The sequence below is a fragment of the Fringilla coelebs genome (assembly GCF_963513975.1).
Source record: "Fringilla coelebs genome assembly, chromosome: 24".
Lineage (NCBI taxonomy): Eukaryota > Metazoa > Chordata > Aves > Passeriformes > Fringillidae > Fringilla > Fringilla coelebs.
In genome coordinates, this window is record NC_140050.1 from 4,254,421 (window position 1) to 4,281,181 (window position 26,761).

General features: G+C 45.6%; 1 protein-coding gene across 7 annotated transcripts in view; it reads left to right on the top strand.

Annotated features, from left to right (window-relative positions):
- Positions 1-1,915: 1,915 nt before the first annotated feature.
- The window catches only part of RFX2 (regulatory factor X2), an 82,682-nt gene continuing 57,836 nt past the window's right edge, over positions 1,916-26,761 (top strand). For 6 of the 7 annotated variants that reach the window (XR_014616736.1, XR_014616737.1, XM_084221326.1 and 3 more), the window contains exon 1: positions 1,916-2,033. The gene's annotated coding sequence lies outside the window, so the exon portion shown is untranslated. The remainder of the gene's footprint in view (positions 2,034-26,761) is intronic. The other variant, XM_084221327.1, reaches the window with a different exon arrangement.

Genomic DNA, 26,761 nt, shown 5'->3' on the forward strand with positions numbered 1-26,761 from the left:
CGTTGCAGAAAAAATACATCATAAAAGCTTTTTTTTTTTTTTTTATTGCATGTCAGGAAAGCAATCCTGGAAATGGTGAAACACCTGATGGGGATTTTTCAGAGCAAGTGGTGGGGATTCTGCTGAATTTAACTGTAGGGGAAAACCCCATAAAAACCCCACAAACAGAGATATTTCGTAAAGCTTTATAAAAAAGCTGCTTTCCTTGGCAGCACCTGCATTCAAAAAAAATGAGAGTGACCTGGAGCCTGGGCTGGGTTTCAGTGACAGAATAAAACAAGATGGGATGTGGGGAGTGAGGAACCATCCAGCCTGGCCTCGAGCACTGCCAGAGCTCCAGGGGCAGCCACAGCTGTGCCAGGGAACAATTCCTTCCCAGTGTCCCATCTAAAGGGGATTTTTTCCCATCTAAATGGGATTTTCCCCATCTAAATTTCACTTTTTTCCAGTGGCAGCCATTCCCTGTGTCCTGTCCCTCCAGGCCTTGTCCCCAGTCCCTCTCCTGGAGCCCCTTTGGGCCCTGAAAGGGGATCTGAGCTTTCCCTTCTCCTCTCCTGCTAGGGAACAATTCCCAATATCCCATCTAAATAGGATTTTTTTTCCCATTTAAGTTTCACTTTTTTTCAGTGGGAGCCATTCCCTGTGTCCTGTCCCTCCATCCTTGTCCCCAGTCCCTCTCCTGGAGCCCCTTTGGGCCCTGAAAGGGGATCTGAGCTCTCCCTTCTCCTCTCCTGCTAGGGAACAATTCCTGCCCAATATCCCATCTAAATCGGATTTTTTCCCATCTAAATTTCACTTTTTTCCAGTGGGAGCCATTCCCTGTGTCCTGTCCCTCCAGGCTTTGTCCTCTCCAGCTCTCCTGGATTCTCTCCAGGCCCTGCCAGGGGCTCTGAGGTGTCCCTGGAGCCTTCCCTTGTCCAGGTGAGCACCAGGGAACAATTCCTGCCCAATATCCCATCTAAATGGGATTATTTCCCATCTAAACGGGATTTTTTCCCCATCTAAATGTCACTTTTTTCAGTGGGAGCCATTCCCTGTGTCCTGTCCCTCCATCCTTGTCCCCAGGCCCTCTGCAGCTCTCCTGGAGCCCCTCCAGGCCCTGCCAGGGGCTCTGAGCTCTCCCTGGAGCCTTCTCCTGTCCGGCTGAGCCCTCCCAGCCCGGAGCACCCCCGGGGCTCTCTCTGGAGCTCTCCGGCATTTCCAGGGCCTTGTGCCGCAGTCCCGCCGCCGGGCTCTGGCCGTCTGTCCGTCTGTCCGTGCAGGACGAGTTTCTCTCCAGGGCTTCTCCCCCGAGCTCCGGAGGGCGGGAGGGAGCAGCATTTCACCGAAATTCCCCCAGTTCGGGGGGGAAGCAGCATTTCACCGAAATTCCCCCAATTCGCCCCAAACCCCGCTGGCCCCGCCCGCTCCCATCCGTCCGTCACCCCCCCCACCACCACCCCGCGCGTTGTTGTCGGTGACGTCACGCCCCGTCGCCATGACGACGGCTTGATGGCACGTGGAGGGGGTTACAAAAAAAAACCCCACAACAACCCCAGTGGCAGCCCGCCCTTTTGTAATGTTTAACAGCGGGAAAAGCTACTTTTTAATTTTTTTTTTTATTATTTTGGGGGATTTGTTGAGGTGAAATCATCGAGCAGGCCCCGCCCCCTCGTCCTCCCCCTCACCGCGTCCCCGCTCGCGCGCGCGCGCGTCACGCTCCCGGCCCCGCCCCGCGCCGAGGCGCCAAACCGCGCGCCAACAGCCGGCCACGCCCTCTCCGCCAGGCTATTGGTCCTCCAGCCACGAGTCCCGCCCCCTCGTGTGACGGGCAGTCGCTGCACCAATGGACATGGGAGAAACGCTGGGCACGCCTCCTCGGGGCGGGGCCGGGCGGTGACGCGCGGGGCCGGGGTAGCAACAGTTGCCTCGAGACCCGGCGCCCGGCGCCATAGTGACCGTAGCCCTGGAGACTGTTACTTGCCAACGGCGGCAACGCGCGGCCCCGGCGGCCGGAGCCCAGCGCAGCCCGCGGCACCCGGCGGGGACGGCAGGTGAGCGGGGCCGCCCCGTGACGGGCTGGAAGTGGGACCGCGGCCGGGGGGGGTGCAGGGATGTGCGCGGTCTGCGCGTCCTCCGCGGGGCCGGCGCGGCGCGGGCCGGCGGCGCGGACCCGGCTTGTCCCGGCGCGGGATGCGCGGTCCCGCCGCGCGCCGGGGCGGGGGGCGCCGGTCGCGCCGCCCTCGGAAAGTTGGGAGCGGGGGAGCGGCGGAGGCGGCGCCGCCGAACCGCCCCGGGCTCCCCCTCCCGGGCCGGTGCCGCTGCCCCGGGGCACCGCCCGCAGCGCGGCCCCGCCCGGGCACGGGAACTGACACCGCCCGGCCGGCGGGGGGGCCGCGGCCCCGCGCACCGCCGCTCCCGGCTCCGCGGGGCTGCCCGGAACAAGGCGCTCCCGGCTCCGCGGGGCTGCCCGGAACAACGCGCTCCCGGCCCCGCGGGGCTGCCCGGAACAACGCGCTCCCGGCCCCGCGGGGCTGCCCGGAACAACGCGCTCCCGGCTCCGCGGGGCTGCCCGGAACAACGCGCTCCCGGCCCCGCGGGGCTGCCCGGAACAACGCGCTCCCGGCCCCGCGGGGCTGCCCGGAACAACGCGCTCCCGGCCCCGCGGGGCTGCCCGGAACAACGCGCTCCCGGCTCCGCGGGCGGCGGGGACGCGGCGCTGCCGGGGGGTCCCAGCCGGTCCGCGAGCCCCAAAGTGTCCGCTCAGGGTCGGGAGCGGGCCCAGGGCAGGCGCTCCGCTGGGATCGGAGCCGGCACGGCTCAGCGCTGTACCCGCGCCCTCTCCGTGCTCTCCCCCTCTCCGTGCTGTCCCCGTCCCTCTCTCTTCCTGCTGTCCCCGTCCTTCTCTTCCTGCTGTCGCCCTCCCCGTGCTATCCCCGTCCTCCTGCCCGCGCTGTCCCCGTCCCCCCCTTGCGCTCCTCCTCCTCCTCTTTGGGGGTGGAGGGAGGTGGTTTCAACTCCAGCTCGTCCCTGGAGTTTGCCAGAGCTGGGAGATCCCGGCGCTCGCTTTCTCGAGTCGGGCTCAGAAAGGAGGGGAAATCGCAGCGAGACCTATTTGCAAGCATCTGCCGTCTGTTCTTGATGTGGTTTCTGCTGTTGGTTTTGAATAAAGTGTGTTGTGAAACAAGATTCATCTCCTGTTAGAGTGGGATTTTGTGGACGTGCCTGTTTCAAGCGTGAGTTCTCGCTGCCTGATTAAATGTTTCCATTCTTTTTACTTAGATAGCACTCCGAAGCCTTTATTTTGGCTTTGCTTTTGAAAAAGACGAGACTTACTAATTAAAGAGCAAAATAAATAATAATTTTATTAAATATTTTGTTAAATCCACTTTACCTTTTTGCATTTGGAATGTCCTTAAACTGAGGCTTTAACTGATAGTTTAAACTGAGAGCTCAGCTTCGGAATAATTTAGTCGAGGCTGTTTCATCTGCTTCTGCCCAAACTTTTCAACTCTATCTTGCTTACAAATCATTTGAGAATAGAAAGTAACGTCTGGCTTAAGAGAAGAGAAAAAAAATCAGTCTCTAAATACCGACCTTAAGCTCCTGAGCTTCCCTCTCTGCCTCTGCTGTTTCACTTTTCAGTCTGAGTTTGCTTCAGCCAGTTCAGGATCATTTCAGTCTCAGGTTTTATTTTAAAATGGCACATTTACTAGAAGGGGAGGCATTTTGGGAGGCTCTGTCGTGGTTACCTTGTTCAAGACGGGTTCAATCAACCTCTGACTGTGTCTGCTGAGAGAGTTTGGGATGAACAGTTTGATTTCTGTGTGGCTGCTGAGGCAAAACCCCCCAAAGCAGGACCTTGTAGGACTTTGTAGGACTAAAGAGGTGTTTGATACATGAAAATCTCCGCTCATGTTTCTAAAAAAACCCAACACATCCAGCTGTGTCTTTACCTCTCAGTGTTGCTGTCCTAAGGGAGGGGAGATGTATTGGAATTCTGTGAGATGTGTTTCATTTGCCTTGGGGTTACACAGCTGTGGGCAGGCTCCGGGGGTTTGTTGTTTGGAGTTGGTGTTGTCAGAGCTGTTCCCATAACCACGAGGTTTGGAACTGCTCATCTTTTTAATCGGAATCTGGGTTCTCAGGTAACAACAGGATCTTGGCCTGAAGGCTGAAAGTGCAGACAGAAGGGGTTGACAGCTGGAATTTCTTTGTCCCTGCTTGCTTCTTGCAGAACAGGAATGATCCTGGGGATGGGGATAGGAACATCCACTGCCACAGAAGAAAAGGCAGAGCCAGGTCCCTCACAGCCACCCCTGCTTTACATCTCCCTGCTGAGCCATTTGCATCTCATGAATTCCTCTCTCAGGAGCAGTGTCCCTGTCCTGGGGCCCCCAGAGCCAGCTCTGCTCCTGGGGAGGGGTCTGAGCCACCGGGAAATCTGCAGCACCTGGAGAGGGGCTGACACTGCAGGCAGCACACTGAGGTCTTTTCCTTTAGCATCAGATCTGCCCTCTCAAGGAGTGTTTTGTAGGACTGCCATATAAATTTGTAGGATTACCATATAAATTTGTAGGATTGCTGTATAAATTTGTAGGATTGCCATATAAACTTGTAGATATGACCTATAAATGGAGGCATCTCCTTTATCAAGGGACTTGCCACCACACTGAGCCCCTGCAGCCGGGCTGGGAGTGTGGTCTAGAGAGAGTTGGTGTTAAATTGTGTGTTAGGAATGTGAAGCTACATCAGAAATACACTTTCTGTGTAGTTTTGTTTGTGCAAACACGGTCAGACCCATCCCTGGAAGTGCCCAAGGCCAGGTTGGATGGGGCTTGGAGCACCCTGGGCTAGTGGAAGGTGTCCCTGCCATGGGACAGGGTGGACCAAGGTGGGATTTCAGCTCCCTTCCATCCCAGCCTATCCTGGAATTCTGTAATCATGGGGATGACATCATTTCTCCTGGCTTTTGGGGGAAATCCTCCAGCTGAGAGTATTCCCTGCCACTAAAAGCCACTTTCTGCCACGAAGTAACTTCAGTGCTGCAGAAAAGACGGCGCCACTCATTGTCTTTAAATAACCCCTTGCTTGTAACACCTCGGAGCACCGACAGCTGCCACGTTTAATCACAACATGTTTTCCCTGCCCATGGAGGCCCGTAAGCAGAACAGCTTTCGCATATTCCAGCCCATTTCCCCCCCTCGCTTTGAGCTTTAGCCGAGCTAAAAGCGGAGTCCGGGCGTGCTGCTGATTCAACAGGCGGGTCCCGCCCGCTCGGGAGTTTCTGCTGGAAGCTACCGAGTTATATTTAACCCCAGATCTTCCTCCCTGGCTGCCTCCCTCGGAACAAATGCCACAGCAGTGCAGGGCTGGATGCCGGCCAGCGGGAGCCCGGCGTGCCCGCCCGGCCCCGGGGATTTGGATCCGCCGGGACCCGGGCTGGGATCCGCTGCGACCCGGGCTGGGATCCATCGGAACCTGGGCTGGGATCTGCCGGGACCCGGGCTGGGATCCAGCAGGACCCGGGCTGGGATCCATTGGGATCTGAGCTGGGATCTATCAGAACCCGGGCTGGGATTCATCAGGACCCGGGCTGGGATCCAGCAGGACCAGGGCTGGGATCCAGCAGGACCAGGGCTGGGATCCAGCAGGATCCGGGCTGGGATCCACCAGGACCCGGGCTGGGATCCATCGGGACCCAGGCTGGGATCCAGCAGGACCTGGGCTGGGATCCATCGGGGCTGGGATCCAGCAGGACCGGGGCTGGAATCCATCAGGACCCGGACTGGAATCCACCAGGATCCGGGCTGGGATCCATCAGGACCTGGGCTGGAATTCACCAGGATCCGGGCTGGGATCCAGCAGGACCAGGGCTGGGATCCAGCAGGACCTGGGCTGGGATCCATCAGAACCCGGGCTGGGATCTGCCAGGACCCGGGCTGGGATCCAGCAGGAACCAGGCTGGGATCCATCGGGACCCGGGCTGGGATCCATCAGGATCCGGGCTGGGATCCACCAGAATCTAGGCTGGGATCCATCAGGACCGGGGCTGGGATCCAGCAGGACCGGGGCTGGGATCCATCAGGACCAGGGCTGGGATCCAGCAGGACTGGGGCTGGGATCCACTGGGACCCGGGCTGGGATCCATCAGGACCGGGGCTGGGATCCAGCAGAACCCGAGCTGGGATCCAGCAGAACCCGAGCTGGGATCCGCCGGGATCCGGGCTTGTGGTGCCGATCTTGGACACCCAAAAAGGGGAGGTTTCTGTCTGTAATCTGCGCTTTCAGACGCGTTGTTTTGTCTTATTTGGACTGGCAAGTCTTTATTCCTTTGTTCAAACACTCACAAATCCAGCTTATTGTCTGGGAACGTGCCGGCTTTCCCACGTCTGTCCGAGCAGCTTAGGGAGTAATTGTCCATAAATTCATAAATAGGTGATAAAACCTTCCATCAAGACAAGCTATGGACCCCTAAACAGAGGAATCCAAGCAGCTTATGGAATAATTATCCATAAATTCATAAATAGGTGATAAAATCTTCCTTCAGCACAAACTATGGACCCCTAAACAGAGGAATCCAAGAAGCTTATGGAATAATTATCCATAAACTCATAAATAGGTGACAAGACTTTCCTTCAGCACAAACTATGAACCCCTTAACCTACAGAGCAAAGAGGAATCCAAGCAGCTTATGGAATAATTATCCATAAATTCATAAATAGGTGACAAAATCTTCCTTCAGCACAAATTATGAACCCCTTAACCTACAGAGCAAAGAGAAATCCAAGCAGCTTATGGAATAATTATCCATAAATTCATAAATAGATGGCCAAATCTTCCTTCAGCACAAACTATGGACTCCTAAACAGAGGAATCTGAGCAGTTTATGGAATAATTATCCATAAATTCATAAATAGATAACAAAACCTTTTTTCACAAACCTTAACTCCCTGAGCAAAGAGGAGTCCATTTGCACAGGGCACTTCCTAGAGTCCCTTTTCTTAGCACATAAAGCACAGAGAGGAAATTATTTCAGGGTCATATTAATACACAAATTATTTTTATTCGGGGGGAAAGCAGAAAAAACAAACCCACTTTCAGCTTTTGGTGGTGTTTTATAAGAGATGGCAATGTTTGTATTTCAGAAATTATTTCAGGACACATTAATACACATAAATTATTTGTAGGGGGGGAAAGAGAAAAAATAAAACAAACTAACTTTCAGCTTTGGGGGATGTTTTATGAAAGATGGCGATTTCTAGAGAAGCTGAGTTGTTAAAACAATAGGTAGTTATGTCTAGACATGTGATTTCATGTCAGTGAATGAGAAACTCTTCCTCTTCCCACAGTATTCCTGCTCACTTATGTCACTGCAGGGGTTAGGCAGTGTCTGCCCAGCAATAAAGTTAAAAGGTGTATTTTAAATTGCAACAGAAGCAAGAAGTTTCCCAAACAGAACTTTAGAAACTGTTTTGGTTCCTTGATCTGGTCATAAAATTACAGAAGAACCTTTCTCTGAGATCCATCCCATGCTCTGACACAACTTCATGTCATTCCCTTGCATATTTCCTGATGTCCTCAGGAGTGAAGAGCTGTAGAAATCCCAAATGAAGGCATTTGAAAAGTCATTTAAAGGGAATTCATAAGTTTGGTTTTTTTCCTCAGTTAGATTTCTATTAGAAATTTGTTTTTCTGAGCTTAATAAATGGCAGAGAAGTCTCAGAGTTGTACAAATGCGTCGTGGGAGGAGGAAACTTTGCAAGAGGTTAATGACTGAATATTGCAAAGAAACAGGTCACAGAATGCTGCACCAATAATGACTTTCCTATAAAGAATATGCAAACAAAAATCAGATGCTTTGTTTTCTTGTCCCAAATCTGAAAGAAATCCTCAGCAAGAAGCTGACAGAAATAATAATTACATTGACTGTAGAGATATTCCTCCCTGATGAGCTCACTGGGGTGCACGTTCCCACCATCCAGGTTCCACTATTTTTATTTTTTTTCCTGTGTGAGGGAGTTTTTCTTTGGCTTCATGTGCAGGATGTGTGGATGTGTGTGAGGATAAAGAGCAGCAGGTACCTGTGTGCAGGCTCTGAGGAGGAGCAGCTCAAGACACGTCCCTGAATCCCCTGGCAGGGCTGATGCCTTGTGAAGGCTGACCTAGAACAGAGACCAGACAGAGTTAATTAATTAAGTAGGGATTTATTAAGAGGCCTCAATAGATCCACCTTGGGCAGCACAACCCAAAATGGCCACAAAGTGGACAACAGGTCACGGGGTCTCTCAATTTTATAAGTTCTGCTCCATTTGCATATTGGAGTTAATTGTCTAATTACAGCTCCAGCCCATGAAGTCTCCAGGGAGAGCTCAGAGCCCCTTGCAGGGCCTGGAGGGGCTCCAGGAGAGGCCAGGGAATGGCTTCCCACTGGGAAAGGGGAGATTTTTGTGGGGTATTTGGAGGGAATTGTTCCCTGGGAGGGTGGGGAGGGGCTGGAATGGAATTCCCAGAGCAGCTGTGGCTGCCCCTGGATCCCTGGAGTGCCCAAGGCCAGGCTGGACAGGGCTGGGAGCAGCCTGGGACAGTGGGAGGTGTCCCTGCCATGGCCAGATGTTCTCCAAGGCTCCTTCCCATCCAAACCATTCCATTGATGCCTTGTGAGGGCTGACCTAGAACTGAGACCAGACAGAGCTAAAGAATAAAGCAGGGAATTATTAAAAGGCCTCAATGCATCCACCTTGGGCAGCACCAGAGCCCAGCCAGGGCTGCTCCCAAGATGAACCAAAATGGCCCCAAAATGGACAACAGGTCCCAGGGTCTGTCCCTGGGATCAGTTCTGCTCCATTTGCACCTTGCAGTTCATTGTCCCATTCCAGCCCCAGCCCCTGCAGTCCCACCCTGCTTGTTTTTCTCTCTCCAGCCCACGGGGTTTGTGCTCTTGGGCTGAGATTTGGATCATTTGTCCTTGGTGCCCAGCTGGAGCAGGAATTGTTTTGTCTCCCTGCTCTGTGCACAGAGCTCACCATGCCCTGATATGAAGCCCAGACCCACCCACTAAAGCAGCACAGAATGTGAAAAATAGAAAAGCTCAAACCTGAGGCATCAGGGTGACTCCATGCTCTGACTTCTTCAGGGCATCTCTGATCCTTACAAAGTCTCATCCTGGCAAAGAAAAGGTGGAACATGAGCAGGATGAAAGCAGAAGTTCAGGGGAGGGCACTGTGTTCAGCTTCTGTGAATCAGGAGTGGCAGGACAAGGGGCAATGGGGTTGAAACTGAAAGAAAGGGAATTTAGGTTTGATAACCAAAGAAATTCTTTGCTGTCAGGAGGGTGAGCCAAAGGTTTTCCAGAGAAGACGTGCCTGCCTCATCCCTGGCAGTGCCCAAGGCCAGGCTGGACAGGGCTGGGAGCAGCCTGGGACAGTGAAGGTGTCCCTGCCATGGCAGGGGTGAGATGGGATGAGCTTTCAGGTCCTTTTCAACCCAAATCATTCCAGGATTCTGTGAGATTTCCTGGCTCCCTCTCAAAGCCAGAGCAGCAGGGCTCACATTCCAGGCCTTTCAGAGTAGTTCAAACCCCAGCAATTGCTGTTTGGCACATAAATTTCCCACCTCCCTTATAGAGAAGATGATCCTGGCTGGATTTACTTCTCTCCCAATGATCTTAGGAGTGCACATTTTGCCTTTCCCATCAGGAACCAAACCCATGCTCCAAACTCACAAACATCCCTTTTGCAGCCGTGCTGGGCGTGGGGGAATCCTCGTGGGCTCCACACATCAGGAGCAAATCCAGGTGTGAAGAGAGATGGTTCTGTCTCCATGGCTGAGTTTTGGAAGTGCCCCACTCATTTGGAAGCACGAGGATAAAGTGATGTTTGGGGTAATTCAGGAATTTGGAGCAATGAAGTGATGTTTGACCAGTAATTGAGGAATTTGTCTGGGATTACGTGGCTGGTGGTTCTTTGAGGTTAACACGAGGCAAAGGGTCCTGCTGAATGGAGCCTGTCATTAAGGATGCCTCTTCTGGAGGTGTCACTAGTTAAGACTGACAAGAAACATCAGGGGAAGAGGAGAGAAGGGGAAAAAGCGGGGGTGGAATGATTATAGGCAAACAACCTCAGCAGAATTAGCAATTTCCTTAACAACCACCTGGTTAGTCATTGTCAGACTGTTCCTTAGTATCAGCTTAAGATCCCATTGCCACCATGACAACCCTGGAACTGTTCTGGAGAATTTCTGGCTTAACACACAGCTGATTAAACATTCACCCTGCCCAGGGAATTATATCAGTTCTTCTTGTTCTTCTGACCTCTGGTGTCTGGGAGTCCTGGAGGCTTTAGATAAAGCAGCCTCACACTGACAGGTAAAACCCTGCACTGCCCCTGCCCTTGTGTTCTGAATTATTACTATTATTATTATTATTATTATTATTATTATTATTATTATTATTATTATTATTATTATTAATCTAGAGACATCCAGCAGTGCTGCACAGCAATACAGTGATGGCCTCAGTGCAGTGCTGGTGGAAGTTACTGTGTTCCCCTGATTTGTGAGGGTTATTTATGATGGATGAGTGTCTTCTGGAGCACCTGAGCATCTGATGATGCTTTTGTACACAGGATTTCTCATATTTTAGGTGCTGTTGGAGTGGAGCATCAACTCAGTGAAAGGAAATGGCTTTAAACTGAAAGAGAGAGGGGTTTAGATGAAATATCAGGAAGGAATTTTCCCTTTGTGAGTGATGAGGCTGTGGCATAGGTTGCCCAGAGAAGCTGAGGCTTCCTGGAAGTGTTCCAGACCAGGCTGGATGGGTGGTGAGAAAGTGGCAGGAGGCAGAACAGGAGGAGCTTTAAGGTCCTTTCCAACCCAAACCATTCTGGGATTCTTTTTCTGTTCCCTTCTTGGCTTTCTCCTAGATCTGATCCTGAGCTGAGCTGATGCTTGATGATGTGTTGGTTGGCTTAGTGCTGATGGTACTAGTATGGGTTCAGTTACTGGCTGGTAATGGGCAGTTTTACAATTAGATGATTTATTAATTATCCTTTACTTGGTGTATGAATGAGGCTGCTTAACAAGGCACAGGAACTCCAAATACAAGTGGCATTTCTCTCTCCATCACCTCATGACCATGGTGGAGCAAGGTCTCAATGTAGGAAATGGATTTGTAGAAAATTCTCAAAGCCTGACAGAAAGAAGCCCTTATAGTGTATTGTAATTAGGAAATAATTGGCTTCTGATTGTATTGGTGAGAATTATAACATCTGTATTGTCTCACCCTTCACATGAGACTGAAAATGGAATTAAAGTTTTTAAAACACCTCTCAGTTACCCCATCTCTGGGTCAGAAAAAGGTTTAATCTGACATCTCACCAGTGTCTGCAGTGCCCAGGACAGAGCTGTGTCACCACAGGGATGAGCAGGGCAGAGCAGTGTCAGTGTGTCCTTCCTGAGCCTGTTCCTCACTGCTGCCACACCTTTCCAGCCTGCTCAGGGATACAAACCTGGGGAAGGGTCTGAGGGGAGGCTCCTCAGGGGCTGCAGCTCCTCCCCAAGGCAGGCACAGGGGCAGGGGCTGAGCTCTGCTCTGGGACAGGGACAGGGGGCCCGGAAGGGCTGGAGCTGTGCCAGGGCTTGGCATGGAGCTCAGGGAAAGGTTCTTCCCCCTGAGGCTGCTGGGCACTGCCCAGGCTCCCCAGGGAATGGTGCCAAGGCTGCCAGAGCTGCAGGAGTGTTGGGACACAGAATCACAGAATTCACAGAATTCCAGAATCCCTGGGTTGGAAGAGACCTCCAAGATCATCGAGTCCAGCCCAGCCCCAACTGAGCCCTGGCACCCAGTGCCACATCCAGGCTTTGTTAAACACACCCAGGGATGGGGACTGCACCACCTCCCTGGGCAGCCATTCCAGAGCTTTATCACCCTTTCCATGAAAATCTGAAAGAATGATGAATTTTTCCTAATATCCAACTGATATTTTTTCCTAATATCCTAATTAGGTTTTTCCTAATGTCCTGCCTATAGGATAGGATCTCACCAACTCCCTAATACCCAACCTGTATTTTTTTCCTGATACCCAACCTGAATTTCCCTTGGTGCAGCCTGAGGCTGTGTGCTCTGGTTGTGTCAGTGCTGCTGCAGACAGAGCCCAGCCCCAGCTGAGCACAGGCACCTTTCAGGAGCTGTGCAGAGCCATGAGGGCACCCCTGAGCCTCCTTTGCTCCAGGCTGAGCTCCCCCAGCTCCCTCAGGGGCTCCTCTCAGGGTTTTTGCTCCCAGCCCCTCTGACAGAGCTCTCAGGGCTGCTCAGGGTGGGGTTTGGGGGGTCTGTGCAGGGACAGGGGCTGGATTTGATCCCTGTGGGATCCAGCTCAGGATATTCTGGAATTCTGTGAGCCCAGGCTGGAGCAGGAGGCTCCTGGAGATGTGTGCTGAGGTGGACAATGCCCCCTCTCTGTGCAGCTCATGGGAAGCAGGGATGGGTTCTGCACAGAGCTGGATATTCCAGCAGCTCTGGGGCCTTTCTGACCAACAGTTTGATATTTTCTGTTAGCCAGGGCTCTTGTTTGGCAGGGAAGGGAGGTTGTGCAGCCTCTGATAAGCTGGGAGGAAGCAGTTGGGAGATAAGCCCAGGCTCTTGGTGTGCTGGAGCTGCTGTTGTCAGCGCTGTCACCTCGCTGCTCTGTGCAAGGATATTTTTCTCCTCCTTCCCTGAGCTGCCTGGGATGGTCCAGTCTAAAAAACAACTCCAAATCCACCTCTGGGCTGTGAAATGTGGGGGGAGATGGGAAGAAGTGCACATGGACTGGTTCTGTCTTTATCTTGCATTTAAACAATTTCTTGTGCTGTTCAAACCCCCACCCTTCACCCCAAAGGAGATGAAATGCAGATCTTTTCAAATATTCATGACCTTAAATGGCCAATCATGGGAGGAAATTTTTCTTTAATAGGTACAAATAATAAGAGAAATAATTGCTCCTGGTCACCAGGCTGGTCTTCAGAGCTTCCTTCTTCCTAGCAAATATTTATTCTCCTTAATGTGACAGATGTGCACCATTGTTAGAAGACTTCCACCTGCCAGGAAGGTGAAATATCCTCCACAGAATATTTCTTTAAGCCCCTTGAAGAATCTGGGGCTTGCTTGCCCAGTCTCACAGCTGCTTGCATTCAGAATGTAGATTTTTCTATATGAAAAAAAAAAGAAGAAACACCTCCCCTCAAACCAGAAATGCAAAATTCACCCTCATATTTTAGGCACCTCCTCTGTCACATTGACCTGCATCCCTCTGACCTGAGCTGGGTTTGCAGAAGCAAAGTTGTTGCTGCTCCTGGTGTAACTCAGAGATCTGCTGGGGGTCCATGTTTATGACATGAGTTGTTACTATTAATATTTTTTGTTATGAGGAAACATTAGAGTAAAAATAATGTATGTAGTGACAAGAAAAAAATTGATTATCAAAGAAATTTATTATAATAATAATAATAATAATAATAATAATAATAATAATAATAATAATAATAATAATAAAATAATATTTAGGTATTAATGTATACATAATTAATATATTAATATATAAAATTAATATATAAATACATTAATTATTTATATTATATATTAATTAAGTCATATAAAATTATAGAATTAAGTATTATAATAATATTGTTATTTTAGAGTTTGTAATAGTTGATAAATTTTAAATTAGTAGAGAATTTTAATTTAAATTTAGTAAATCTAGTAATTTTAGACAATTTAGTAATTTAATTTGAATTTAGTAAATCTAGTAATTTAAATTTAGCAATTTAATTTTAATAATTAAAATAAATTTAGTAAATTAGTAGAGAATTTAATTTCATTCAGTAGAGATTGTCTCATGCTGAGGAAGGGGGGTTAATTATTTAATTACTCTGTGCCAGGACATTCCAGCAGAGCTGCATCACCCGGGCTGCTGGGATGGGCTCTGTTCCTCTTGAGTGAGGAACCTCGGGGCTATTTGAGTTAATAACCCTGTTAATTGCCCTGTTAATTAGGGATAAACCCCATGGAGCCACTGGGATGCTCCTGGGGAGAGCTGGGGGTGCTCACCTGGAGAGGAGAAGGCTCCAGGGAGAGCTCAGAGCCCCTGGCAGGGTCTGGAGGGGATCCAGGAGAGCTGGAGAGGGACTGGGGACAAGGATGGAGGGACAGGACACAGGGAATGGCTGCCAGTGCCAGAGGGCAGGGCTGGATGGGATCTTGGGCAGGAATTGTTCCCTGGCAGGGTGGGCAGGCCCTGGCACAGGGTGCCCAGAGCAGCTGTGGCTGCCCCTGGATCCCTGGCAGTGCCCAAGGCCAGGCTGGACAGGGCTGGGAGCACCTGGGGCAGTGGGAGGTGTCCCTGCCATGGCCAGATGTTCTCCAAGGCTCCTTCCCACCCAAACCATTCCACTGATGCCTTGTCAGGGCTGACCTAGAACTGAGACCAGACAGAGCTAAAGAATAAAACAGGGATTTATTAAAAGACCTCAATGGATCCACCTTGGGCAGCACCAGAGCCCAGCCAGGGCTGCTCCCAAGATGAACCAAAATGGTCCCAAAATGGACAACAGGTCCCAGGGTCTGTCCCTGGGATCAGTTCTGCTCCATTTGCACCTTGCAGTTCATTGTCCCATCCCAGCCCCAGCCCCTGCAGTCCCACCCTTGTTTTTCTCTCTCCAGCCCACGGGGTTTGTGCTCCTGGGCTGAGATTTGGGTCATTTGTCCTTGGTGCCCAGCTGGAGCAGGAATTGTTTTGTCTCCCTGCTCTGTGCACAGAGCTCACCATGCCCTGATATGAAGCCCAGACCCACCCACTAAAGCAGCACAGAATGTGAAAAATAGAAAAGCTCAAACCTGAGGCATCACCACGATTCTGTGATCACAGCCAAGACAGGGAATGGATTGCAGTGAGTCTCTCTGTGGACCACTTTGGCCTTTTCTGCCCCTTTTCATGGATGAAATCTGCCATACAAACCTGATCTCCCTCATCATGCTCAGGATTTTGTTGTCCTGTGAGGAAATGTGCTTTGGCTTTAACCCCCACAGGTTCCTTGCAGGCTCTGTGGTTGTGAAAATCAAAATCACCACTTCCTTACTGGGGACTGAAAGGAGACATTTTCATATCAAAACATCTGAGGGTGTGACTGTCACAAGAAAATCTCTGGGTTTTCAGGCCCTGGGCTGCAGCTCTGTCAGTGTCTGTGGGATTTGGATTATTTCCTAGATATTTATGCACAATTATATATAAAATATACCTGTATACATACATTTAGAAACACATTATGAGAGAGTGTATTTCCAAGAGTAAATTGGGATCAAGTGCAGTTCCAAAGGTTTTTATTCCACATTTCTGATTTATCTCTTTGCCTCTGGACTCCATCCTCACTGGGGTTTCTGTGCCACCTTAGACTCCCCTGGAGTCCTCTGAGACATAAATTCATCTCTGATCTAGCCAGTCCCATATTCTTCTGATGCACAATCCACATCCTTGGGCACTTCAGGCTGTGTTTGGGAAACTCTACTTTATTTGCTCTGTGCTTTCATTTCCATTTTCCAGTAGGAAATAATTCAATCCCTGTTGTTTTGGGGTTTGTTTTTGTTTTGTTTGGGTTTTCTGTGTGGTGTTTTTTTTGTTTTTTGGGGTTTTTTTTGTGTGTTTACTGCTGTTGTTGTTGCTATTGTTTTCCCCTAGAAGCCAGAAAGTTAAGATGGGCAAACTCCTAAGGATTAATATTTATAAAGTGCTTTGAAAGCCTCAGGTGACTGTAGCTTTACTCACTGATCAAAACAAGACACACATTTTTTGGGGATGGTGTCATTATTGCTCTGCTTCCTTTTTTTTTTTTTTTTTTTTTTTTTTGGGATGGTGCCACTATTTTTCTGGTTTGTGCCCTCCTGGAATATTTCATGCAGAGACACTTAGACAATCCCAGAATGGTTTGGTTGGAAGGGACCTCCTGGCTTCTTTCTGCTCTCTGAAAATGATCCCTCAGGAAAAACCTCTCTCCAGAGGATTTTCCTATTTAAAAATTTCAATATCCTCCCCCAGTTTGCTGGGGATGGGATCCTGCAGGGCTTGGGCTGGTGGAGATGCAGAGATGATGCTCAGAGCTGTGTTTTGGTGCTGAAAAATTTCAGAGAGGGAAAACAGCCAACAAACCCCTGGAGAAATGATTTAGTGACAGAAATTTGGGGGAAATTGTGGTTGGGGCATTTCTTGCTGAAGTGACTCTGGTATCACTCTTCAGGCTGTTTTACAGTCCAGATGAAAACACAGCTAGAATGCTCTAAAAAGGGAATTTTGGAACAAAAATGAACTGCAGATGAGTAAAACTTTCTGCTCCATATTGCTCTGTTTGCAGGACCCAGTGAAACTGAGATTTCCCTTTTTGCACGTTTAAAAAGTCAATTTACATCATGGGTTAAATTCCTCCAGCTGTGTCCTTAAAACCCAAGCATTTTTCTTCAACTGCCACCAAATAATTAATACATCATACACTGCAATTCTAAATCACTTTCCCCTAAGAATTACTTAATACCTTGGTGATGAGTCTCTCCTTAGTCAATCATTAAGGAATTTCTATTCTAACTTTTTCTTTTGGCAGCTACTTGCTTGAATTTATATTGTGATGTTTGGGCAATGAAATGTTCCACACAGTGAACGTTTTGAATTGCATTCTCCTGATTTCTGAGTGATCTCTGAATACATGAGGATTGAATTATGTGATTAGCCAGAATATCATGCAATATTCTGCTGGGGAAAAGTAAATTGTCTGTGGATGAATTTCCACTTTACACTTCAGGTTATAACCATCATAACACAGTAGTGAAGCAGAAGCTGGTGACAACTGACAGCCTGTGGCCACTCTGTAGTGATTTTTTTACCTTTTCCTTTCTCAGGTTTATAAAAATTTTACTAATTTTCCCTGCATCAGAAAGTTAATATAAGAGTTGAGCTACTGTCTGTTCCCTGGAAGAATGATTTCTCCCCAAAACAGGAGCATGTGCAGACTGGTTAGAGGATATAGGCAGTAATAAGGTCCAATAATGTCATAACACAGGATTTGAATTTTAAAAATCTGTCCTCCCTGTCCAGCCTCAGCTTTGGCCCTTGCACACACACGAGTGGAGAGGCTGGTGGGACTGGAGAGCCAGGCTGCAAACACCCTGTGATTAAATCTCTTCTCTTCTCTTCTCTTCTCTTCTCTTCTCTTCTCTTCTCTTCTCTTCTCTTCTCTTCTCTTCTCTTCTCTTCTCTTCTCTTCTCTTCTCTTCTCTTCTCTTCTCTTCTCTTCTCTTCCCTTCCCTTCCCTTCCCTTCCCTTCCCTTCCCTTCCCTTCCCTTCCCTTCCCTTCCCTCCTCTTTTCCCCTCTCCTCTTTCTTCCTTTTCCCCCCGTTCCCCTCTCCTCTTTTCCACTCAGCTGTGAGTGCAGGAAAATGAGAATTATTCCTTCTGGAGTGTTTTCTGCCACAGCACCTAAGTGCAGATGCATGGAAGGTGCTCTTTTTTTTCTCTCCCTTCCATCTGCAGAAAGTAAAACTTCTCCAGTAAAAAGAAAAGAAAAATTCAATGTTCTATTGATTGTTAAAATTCGCTGTCAATGTCTTGATTGCTGCCCTATACCACTAACCTCATTCACTTTAGCACCACATGGTGAATAAGAGCAAAAACTGTCCCTTCTCAGTTGGGAGGCTGAACTGGAAATTCAGGATTAACAAAATCTACTTGGCTTTTCTGCCTTTGAAACAGGCAGATGGGATCGTTTAACATATCATTTGCTAAGGCTTATTTTGACTGAAGTCTGATGGCAAGCAGCACCCCAAGCAAATATTTCAGAATAAAATACCAAATTTCTGACTTACAACTCTGTTGCTGTTGGTTTAAGCTAACTCTGGTGATCAAATCCCTCCTGTTGGCACAGGTTCTGGTAGCAGAGCAGGAATTGTTTGTATACTGTATTTTAAACCTCGTGTTTTCCGCTGTTACCTTAATGAAAAACATATTTTGACATCTTCCCCTTAACTCCCTGCCTAAACTAACTGGGTTTGGAATTCCAGAAGAGACTCTTCCCTCTATTCCCCACCCAAATCTCTCTTTGGTAAATAAAGGAGCCAATGAAAGGTGAAGGTTTTTTTTAAGAGAACAAATCATTCTGCTGTTAAAATTGGCAGCACCGCGCTCTTTCCTGGCTACCTGCTGCTCTGAGGCTCTCCAGAGCTGCTGGAAGCTGTTTCTAAAATGCTCTGAGCTGTTGGAACACGTTTGGCTCATAAATACCCACAGCTCCTGGCCCATCAGAGAGCTGTGAGTCACAGAGGAGGGAAGGGTGAGTGTGGATGGTGAAAAAAACCCCAATCCCAATTCCTCAATAACAAAATAAAGTGGAGTTTCATGCTCTGTCCTCTATGCCCTTCCAACTTTTCTCTTTGCCTTCTTTAGAAATGAACATTTTAAGGGAAGAATGCTGCAAAAAGGGGATTTACCCTATAGAATGGCATAGGGTAATCATTAATTAATAATAATGTCAGCTGAGTGTTAGGTTGTGCCTTTTAAAATACAGCTTTATGTAATTCAGTCACAAGGCAAAATAGAGAGAGCAATAATGAGGTGATAAACACACAATTCATAATTTTAAAAGGAAATTAGAGTAAATCCTCAGTGCAGTGGAAAGCTGAGTGCTGATTCCTCTGATCCTTTTGGAGTTCTGCAACTCAGGCAGGAGAGTGGATGGTGTAGAAACCCCAATCCCAACACCTCAGTGACAAAATAAAGTGGAGTTTCATGCTCTGTCCTCTCTCTCCTTCCAACTTTTCTCTTTTCCTTCTTTAGAAGTGTGGCTCATGAACATTTTTGGGGAAGAATGCTGCAAAATGGGGATTTACCCTATAGAATGGCATAGGGTAATCATTAATTAATAATAAGTTGTACCTTTTAAAATACAGCTTTATGTAATTCAGTCACAAGGCAAAGTTAAGGCAGCAATAATGGGGTGATAAATACACAATTCATAATTTCAAAAGGAAATTAGAGTAAATCCTCAGTGCAGTGGAAAGCTGAATGCTGATTCCTCTGATCCTTTTGGAGTTCTGCAACTCAGGCAGGAGAGTGGATGGTGTAGAAACCCCAATCCCAACACCTCAGTAACAAAATAAAGTGGAGTTTCATGCTCTGTCCTCTCTGTCCTTCCAACTTTTCTCTTTTCCTTCTTTAGAAGTGTGGCCCATGAACATTTTTAGGGAGGAATGCTGCAAAATGGGGATTTACCTTATGGAATGTCATAGTGTAAGAATAATAATAATGTCAGCTGAGTGTTAGGTTGTACCTTTTAAAATACAGCTTTATGCAATTCAGTCACAAGGCAAAGTTAAGGTAGCAATAATGGGGTGATAAACAAAAAATTCATAATTTCAAAAGGAAAATGGAGTAAATCTTTAGTGCAGTGGAAAGCTGAGTGCTGATTCCTCTGATCCTTTTGGAGTTCTGCAACTCAGGCAGGAGAATCAGCTTGAGGTGAGTTGATCAAACCTTCTCTGCAATTTTTCCTTTGGAAAAAAAATCCTTTGAAAACTTCCCAGCCCACACAGAGCAGGGTCTTGGCTCTCAGTGCTGATCTCCCTGTGCTTCACATGATGAGAGATCTTCAATATTCTTCACAGCAGAATAAGGGGGAAAGCTGCTGCTGCTGGTTCAGTGTTCTTGCACTGAGATTTTGCAAAATCCAGAGTGGGTCAATGCCTCAGGCAGGTCTGGGGGTGCTTAATATTCAATAATATTCAACAATATTCAATAACATTCAATAATATTCAATAATATTCAACAATATTCAATAATATTCAACAATAGTCAATAATATTCAATAATATTCAACAATATTAATAATATTCAGCAATAGTCAATACTATTCAGCAATATTCAATATTAATCATCAATATTCAGTAATATTCAGCAATATTCAGCTGCTGCTTCTGGAGACACAGATATCCAGGAGTGTTGGATTAAGCCTTTTTCTGATCCAGAAATGAGGCAACTGAGAGATGTTTTTAAAAGCTTTTATTCCATTTTCAGTCTCATGTGAAGGGTGAGACACTACAGAAGTTTTCTGTCAAGCTTTGAGAGTTTTTTGCAAATCCATTTCCAACCCAGGAGCATGGACAACATCCTCCTGCCTCCTTTGGTGTTCCAGAAATGAAAGATCTGCTCCTGGTTTTTGAGATTTGGCACAAAATTTTAAATAAAGTCAGCTGGGGTGTGGCTGGAAGGGAGGCTGGCCTTGCTCAGAACAAAAATGAGCAATTAATTCTTGCACTGGCAATTAGCTCCTTGTGGGAATTTGCAAATATCTGGGTGGCCCAAATATCTTGGGAGCCTGGCAGAGGAGTCCTGGATCTTTCCCAATTAAATCTGTGCTAATTTAAATCTCTGCAAATTTAAATCTGTGCAAATTTCCTTCTTTGTGTGCTCAGAGAGTTTAATTTGTGCAAATTTAAATCTGTGCAAATTTCCTTTGTGTGCTCAGAGAATTAAATCTGTGCAAATGTAAATGTGTGCAAATTTAAATCTGTGCAAATTTCCTCCTACATGTGCTCAAAGAATTAAATCTCCAGATTTAAATATCTGCAAATTTCTTCCTTTTTGTGCTCAGAGAATGAAATCTGTGCAAATTAAAATCTGTGCAAATTTAAATCTCTGCAAATTTCCTCCTTCATGTGCTCAGAGAATTAAATTTGTTAAAATTTAAATCTGTGCAAATTTAAATCTGTGCAAATTTCCTTCTTCATATGCTCAGAGAATTAAATCTGTGCAAATTTCTTCCTTTGTGTGCTCAGAGAATAAAATCTGTGCAAATTTCCCCCTTTCCCTGTCCTCATTTAAACTCTCCTGAGCCTGGTTTTTTTAAAGTATCCATGGAAAAAGCAGTTCCAGGTGTGACTGGGTCAGAATCTCAGGTGATGCTGAGGAGATTCCTTCTCCCTCTGCTTTTTCTGCTCCTTTGATGTGAGAAATGGATTTGTAAAAAATTCTTAAAACCTGATATATGGTATTTTATATGTGAACACTGCAGATTTTAAATTAATTAAATTAAATTTAAATTAATTTGATATTAATTTAATTATTTAAGGCAATAATTTTAATTATTTTAAAATTAATTTTAACTTAATGTTAACTTAATGTCATTTTAATTAAATTTAAAAATTTTTAATTTTAAAAATTAATTTGAAAATTAAAATTTTATTTTGAATTAACTTAAATTAATCACTCTGGTGACAATCGGGGGATCAGTCCCAGCCTGGACTCGATGCTCTGGGAGATCTCTTCCACCCTAAATATTCCAAAACCCTTTTTTCCCTGCAAGAATATTCCTAGAAAACCTAGAAAACCTTTCCTTTGCTGCACTTCCCCACTGGTATTTGCATTGCTGATTATTTGGCCTTGGGAGAAGAGTTGCTCTGCTCTCAGCAGCTGCTGGTTTCCTTTCCAGAGGAGATGGATTTGTTTTTTCCATCCCTGAATAATTTAGATCCTATTCATAGCTTAAAAATATTACTTTGCAGAGAGTAACGAGGTGCTTATATGAGGCTGAAAATGAATTTTCTGATGTATTTCCACCTGCAAATTACAAAAGTGCTGCGTGAAGTTTGCTGTGACAAAGCTTTAGGGACTCCAGTTCAGTCTGCATTTAATCAATTTGTTTTGTAGAGGAAAATTTATATCAAATCTGGCAGCCCTTTTAATGGGTAGGTTTCAGAAATGAAATTATGCTTGATTCTGCTTCCAAATGTGCTGTGACATTAGTGTTAAAAAAAAAAATTAAAATTACTAGTTTTGCTTCTCTTCATTGCAAAATGGGCAGACATTGTGTATAAAGAGATTTGTTTCAGTTTTTTAACCTTTTTAACAGGTTTTGTCGTGCTTTAAAACCTTTTAAAAAGTTTTTGTCATTCCCAACTGATATTGGTTAGAACATAAGAAAAAAAGAACATTACATTGGTTAGAATATAAGAAACATCTCATAATTTGAAAAACAAACATTTTTATCCTCAACTGATATGGGTTAGAATATGAGAAACATAGGAAAGATAAGAACAGAGCATTGGTTAGAACATAAGAAAACATCTCATAATTTGATATTGGTTAGAATAGAAGAAACATAAGAACATAGCATTGGTTAGAATACAAGAAACAATGGAACATAGCATTGGTTAGAACATAAGAAATAATATTTTGAGTTTCATAATTTGAAATAATTTGAAAATATGAAAAATCTCATAATTTGAATAACAAACATTTTCATCCTCAACTGATATTGGTTAGAATATATGAAACATAAGAAAGATAAGAACAGAGCATTGGTTAGAACATAAGAAAACATCTCATAATTTGATATTGGTTAGAATAGAAGAAACATAAGAACAGAGCATTGGTTAGAACATAAGAAATAATATTGTGAGTTTCATAATTTGAAATAATTTGAAAAATATGAAAATATGAAAAATCTCATAATTTGAAAAATAAACATTTTCATCCTCAACTGATATTGGTTAGAATATGAGAAACATAGGAAAGATAAGAACAGAGCATTGGTTAGAACATAAGAAACATCTCATCATTTGATATTGGTTAGAATAGAAGAAACATAAGAACATAGCATTGGTTAGAACATAAGAAATAATATTTTGAGTTTCATAATTTGAAATAATTTGAAAAATATGAAAATATGAAATATCTCTGGATCCCTGGAGTGCCCAAGGCCAGGCTGGCTGGGATCTGGAGCAGCCTGGGACAGTGAAGGTGTCCCTGCCATGGCAGGGTGGCACTGGGTGGGCTGTGATGTCCCTTCCAAGCCGGGCCATGCTGGGGTTGTGTGAACATTTCCATTGCTTGGCAGCTTCCCTGGAGCCTCCTGCAGCAGAAGAGGGGCTGATCCTTGAACCTTCTCCTGCAGGACCTGCCCAAGCTCTGTGGGATGCCCCTCTCTGCTCTTTTCCTGCTGCTGCTTGTGGGAAATGGATTTGTAGGGAATTCTCAAAGTCTGACAGAAGGCTCACACAGTGTGCATCTGTGTGCAAACCTTGAGATAAGAAATGCTGACTTAGAAATGCCATGGAATAGGACAGACATTGCTGAGAGAGAAATGGAACTAGAAACAAGTTTTAAAGGATGACCTTACAAATAAAACTTTGGAGAAATAGAACTATGAAAGATGCATTGTATTAGGACCCACAAAGAATAATTTAGATTATTAGTTTTAAGGCATTTGCAATATGATGTGGCAAAAGCTGATAGGCCAAGAAACCCATCTTATAGTGAAAATATATTATGGAATGAAAGTAAAGAAAAACTCCATATATCCTATAGAAAACTAGCTTATAGTGAACATATATTATGGAAAGTAAGTAAAGAAAAACTCCATATATCCTATAGAAGCCTAGCTTAAAGTGTATTGTAATTAGGAAATAGTTTGCTTCTGATTGTGATAGCATGAATTGTTATCTCAGGTGTAAATAGAGAAATAGAACTATAAAAAATGCATTGTAGTAGCACCCACAAAGAATAATTTAGATTATTAGTTTTAAGGCATTTGCAATATGATGTGGCAAAAGCTGATAGGCAAGAAACCCATTTTATAGTGAAAATATATTATGGAATGAAAGTAAAGAGAAACTCCATATATCCTATAGAAACCTAGCTTATAGTGAACATATATTATGGAAAGTATGTAAAGAAAAACTCCATATATCCTATAGAAACCTAGCTTATAGTGAACATATATTCTGGAATGAAAGTAAAGAAAAACTCCATATATCCTATAGAAACCTAGCTTAAAGTGTATTGTAATTAGGAAATAGTTGGCTTCTGATTGTGATAGCATGAATTGTTATCTCAGGTGTAAATAGAGAAATAGAACTATAAAAAATGCATTGTAGTAGCACCCACAAAGAATAATTTTAGATTATTAGATGGAAGGCATTTGCAGTATAGTGTGGCAAAAACTGATAGGCAAGAAACCCATCTTATAGTGAAAATATATTAGGGAATGAAAGTAAATAAAAACTCCATATATCCTATAGAAAACTAGCTTAAAGTGTATTGTAATTAGGAAATAGATGGCTTCTGATTGTGATAGCATGAATTGTTATCTCAGGTGTAAATAGAGAAATAGAACTATAGAAGATGCATTGTAGTAGCACCCACAAAGAATAATTTAGATTATTATTTTTAAGGCATTTGCAATATGATGTGGCAAAAGCTGATAGGCCAAGAAACCCATCTTATAGTGAAAATATATTCTGGAATGAAAGTAAAGAAAAACTTCATATATCCTATAGAAACCTAGCCTAAAGTGTATTGTAATTAGGAAATAGATGGCTTCTGATTGTGGTAGCATGAATTGTTACACCTGCATTATCTCACCCTTCTAATGAGACTGAAAATGGAATTAAAGTTTTTAAAACACCTCTCAGTTACCCCATCTCTGGGTCAGAAAAGGGTTTAGTCCAATACTGCTCACTTCACTTCGGAGTGGAGGCATTCTTAGCATTCCTTCCAGTCTGCATCGTAGCTACACAACATCTAATCACACTTCTCCACAACAACTGGCCTGTAAATTAACATTAGAATGGATCCTAAGGGTTTGTAATTACTCAGAAATGTCACTGGGCTGGAAGAGAGCCGGGCTCTGCTTGTCAGCAGTCTTCCCTCTCCCTTCTTGGAGTCTTCCTGCAGGTGAAAAATTCATTTTTCTGAGGTTTTGTTGTGCTGAGCAGCACCTTGCTCCTCTGCTGTAATGATTGTCCTGGAGTGTCACCAAAGTTAGGGACCAGGCTGAATTCAGTATCCCTGAATTTCTTTGCTGAGCTGAACTATCCCATCCATTTCTAAACACCACCAGCTTCTGCTTTCTTCTGTCCCATCCCAATTTTGATGTTTATTTCTTCAGCCAAAACAGCCACTGGAGTGGCTGGAAGGATTGCCTTTGGCAGGGATGGGGATGCTGCTCCCAGAACTGCCTCTCAGAGGGAGGGGAGCAGAAATCTTTGAATTGTGGCTCAAACCCTACCTTGGGCATCCTTCCTGCTGTCCATCCCTGGAAAAGCTGGGAGAATTCCCTCCTCCAGGAGAATTCCCTCCTCCAGATGGACACAAGGGCTGCAGCAGAGGGGGTGGATGCTGCTTCACCAAACTGACACCAGAATTTTTGGCTCCCTGTGTGGGCAGCACTGCAATTCCCTCCAGAGCTTGGCTTGGAGCAGCTGCATCTCCTGGTGTACCAAAAATGAGGTTTTTATCCCCTAAGGAGAGCTCCAGGTGGGGATGCATCCCAGCCTGGAAAACTAAACTGGCAATATCCATCCTTTCCACAGCTCCATTTTCAGCCAGCATTCCCTTTTGGGAAAAGAATGATCTGCCACAAATTTGCTGCCTTTTTGTGGAAAGGGGGGAAGGAATGAAATAATAGTTAATACTTAATGCATATGAGCAGCAATGCTGCTGGGGTTGCCTAGCAGCCACTTAGACAAGCAGGAGAATAAAAAGGGCTGAGTGAATGTGTTTGGAGCTGGTTCCTGGGTCTGAGGGTGGAATCTGACCCATGCAGCCCAGTTGTTTTTTGGTTTGTTTTTTTTTTTTGGGAGGGGGAGGAGATGGTGGAATTTACCACTAATGGATATTTTAGCTCTGGATCATCTCTATCCACTCCCCCACCCCCATGTGGTTTTTCCTTTTCGGTTTTTTTCAAGTGTAACTTGGAGAGTTTTAGTCAAAGGGAGGTGTTAAAGTTTTGTGTGGATTTTCTGGAGATGGAATAGGCAAAAAAAAAAAGGAAAAAAACTCACAGAGATTTTTTCCTTCTATTTAGGATGGTATCTCTGGCAGTCTGGAGATCATTAGCATTTCATGGCCTCTTCAATATACTGCTCAGTAAATGCTGTAGAGACTGGAAATAGCTCCTGCAGTCACACTTAACACTCCTCACATTGCTCTCCTTCCTGCAAAAAGTTCATTTCATCTTCTGAAAAGCAAAAGTAAAAAGAAACTTTGGGGGGGGGAAAGGAGGGGGGGGAGGTTTGAGCTGCTTTATGAGTGCAAATAAACGAGACATGAAATTCCCCAAAGTATAAAGTTGGGTTAAAACCCCACTAGGAGATAAAAATAAAGATAAAAATAAGGAAGGCTGACAGTTTAAATAGTGGTTTTCTGAATTCATCTTCTTCTCTTGACTTTTTTTTTTTTTTTTCAGTAAAAGTTGGAAAGCTGGAAACCCTTTTCCTTGTCAGGCACTTGTGGGAGTTACAGGACTCCAGCAACTGGAATCCTAAAACCTCCCCTGCCATCCACACTTGAGAGGTGTGAACTCTCCATTTTCATGTGTTTTCCTCATCCCAGCAGTAATTTTTAGCATATTAAAGTAGAGAAAAGGGCACTTAGGAGAAAGGAATGAAGTGAGAAGAATCTTGGATTTAATTTGGAATAAATAAAGTGGGTCTAGGAGGGCAGCTGGGCTCTTTTACACTCTGAGAGGAGCTGATGGCTCTTGGGTCAGTGCCAGCAAATATCCCTGCAGGAATTCTGCTGCAAGGAGCAAGAGGGAGTTTAGGCTGGGTTTAGAGGCTGGGTTTGAGTGAGACCAGAGTTGTCAGGAGCTTGGTCACATCCACCTCTGCTGTTTTGGAGGCTGCAGTGCTGAATTTGGCCTTAAAGCAGTGGTGGGATGGGCAAGGCTTGAATGAGCCTGCCTTGATTGACTTTTTCATTAATGAGTTGAA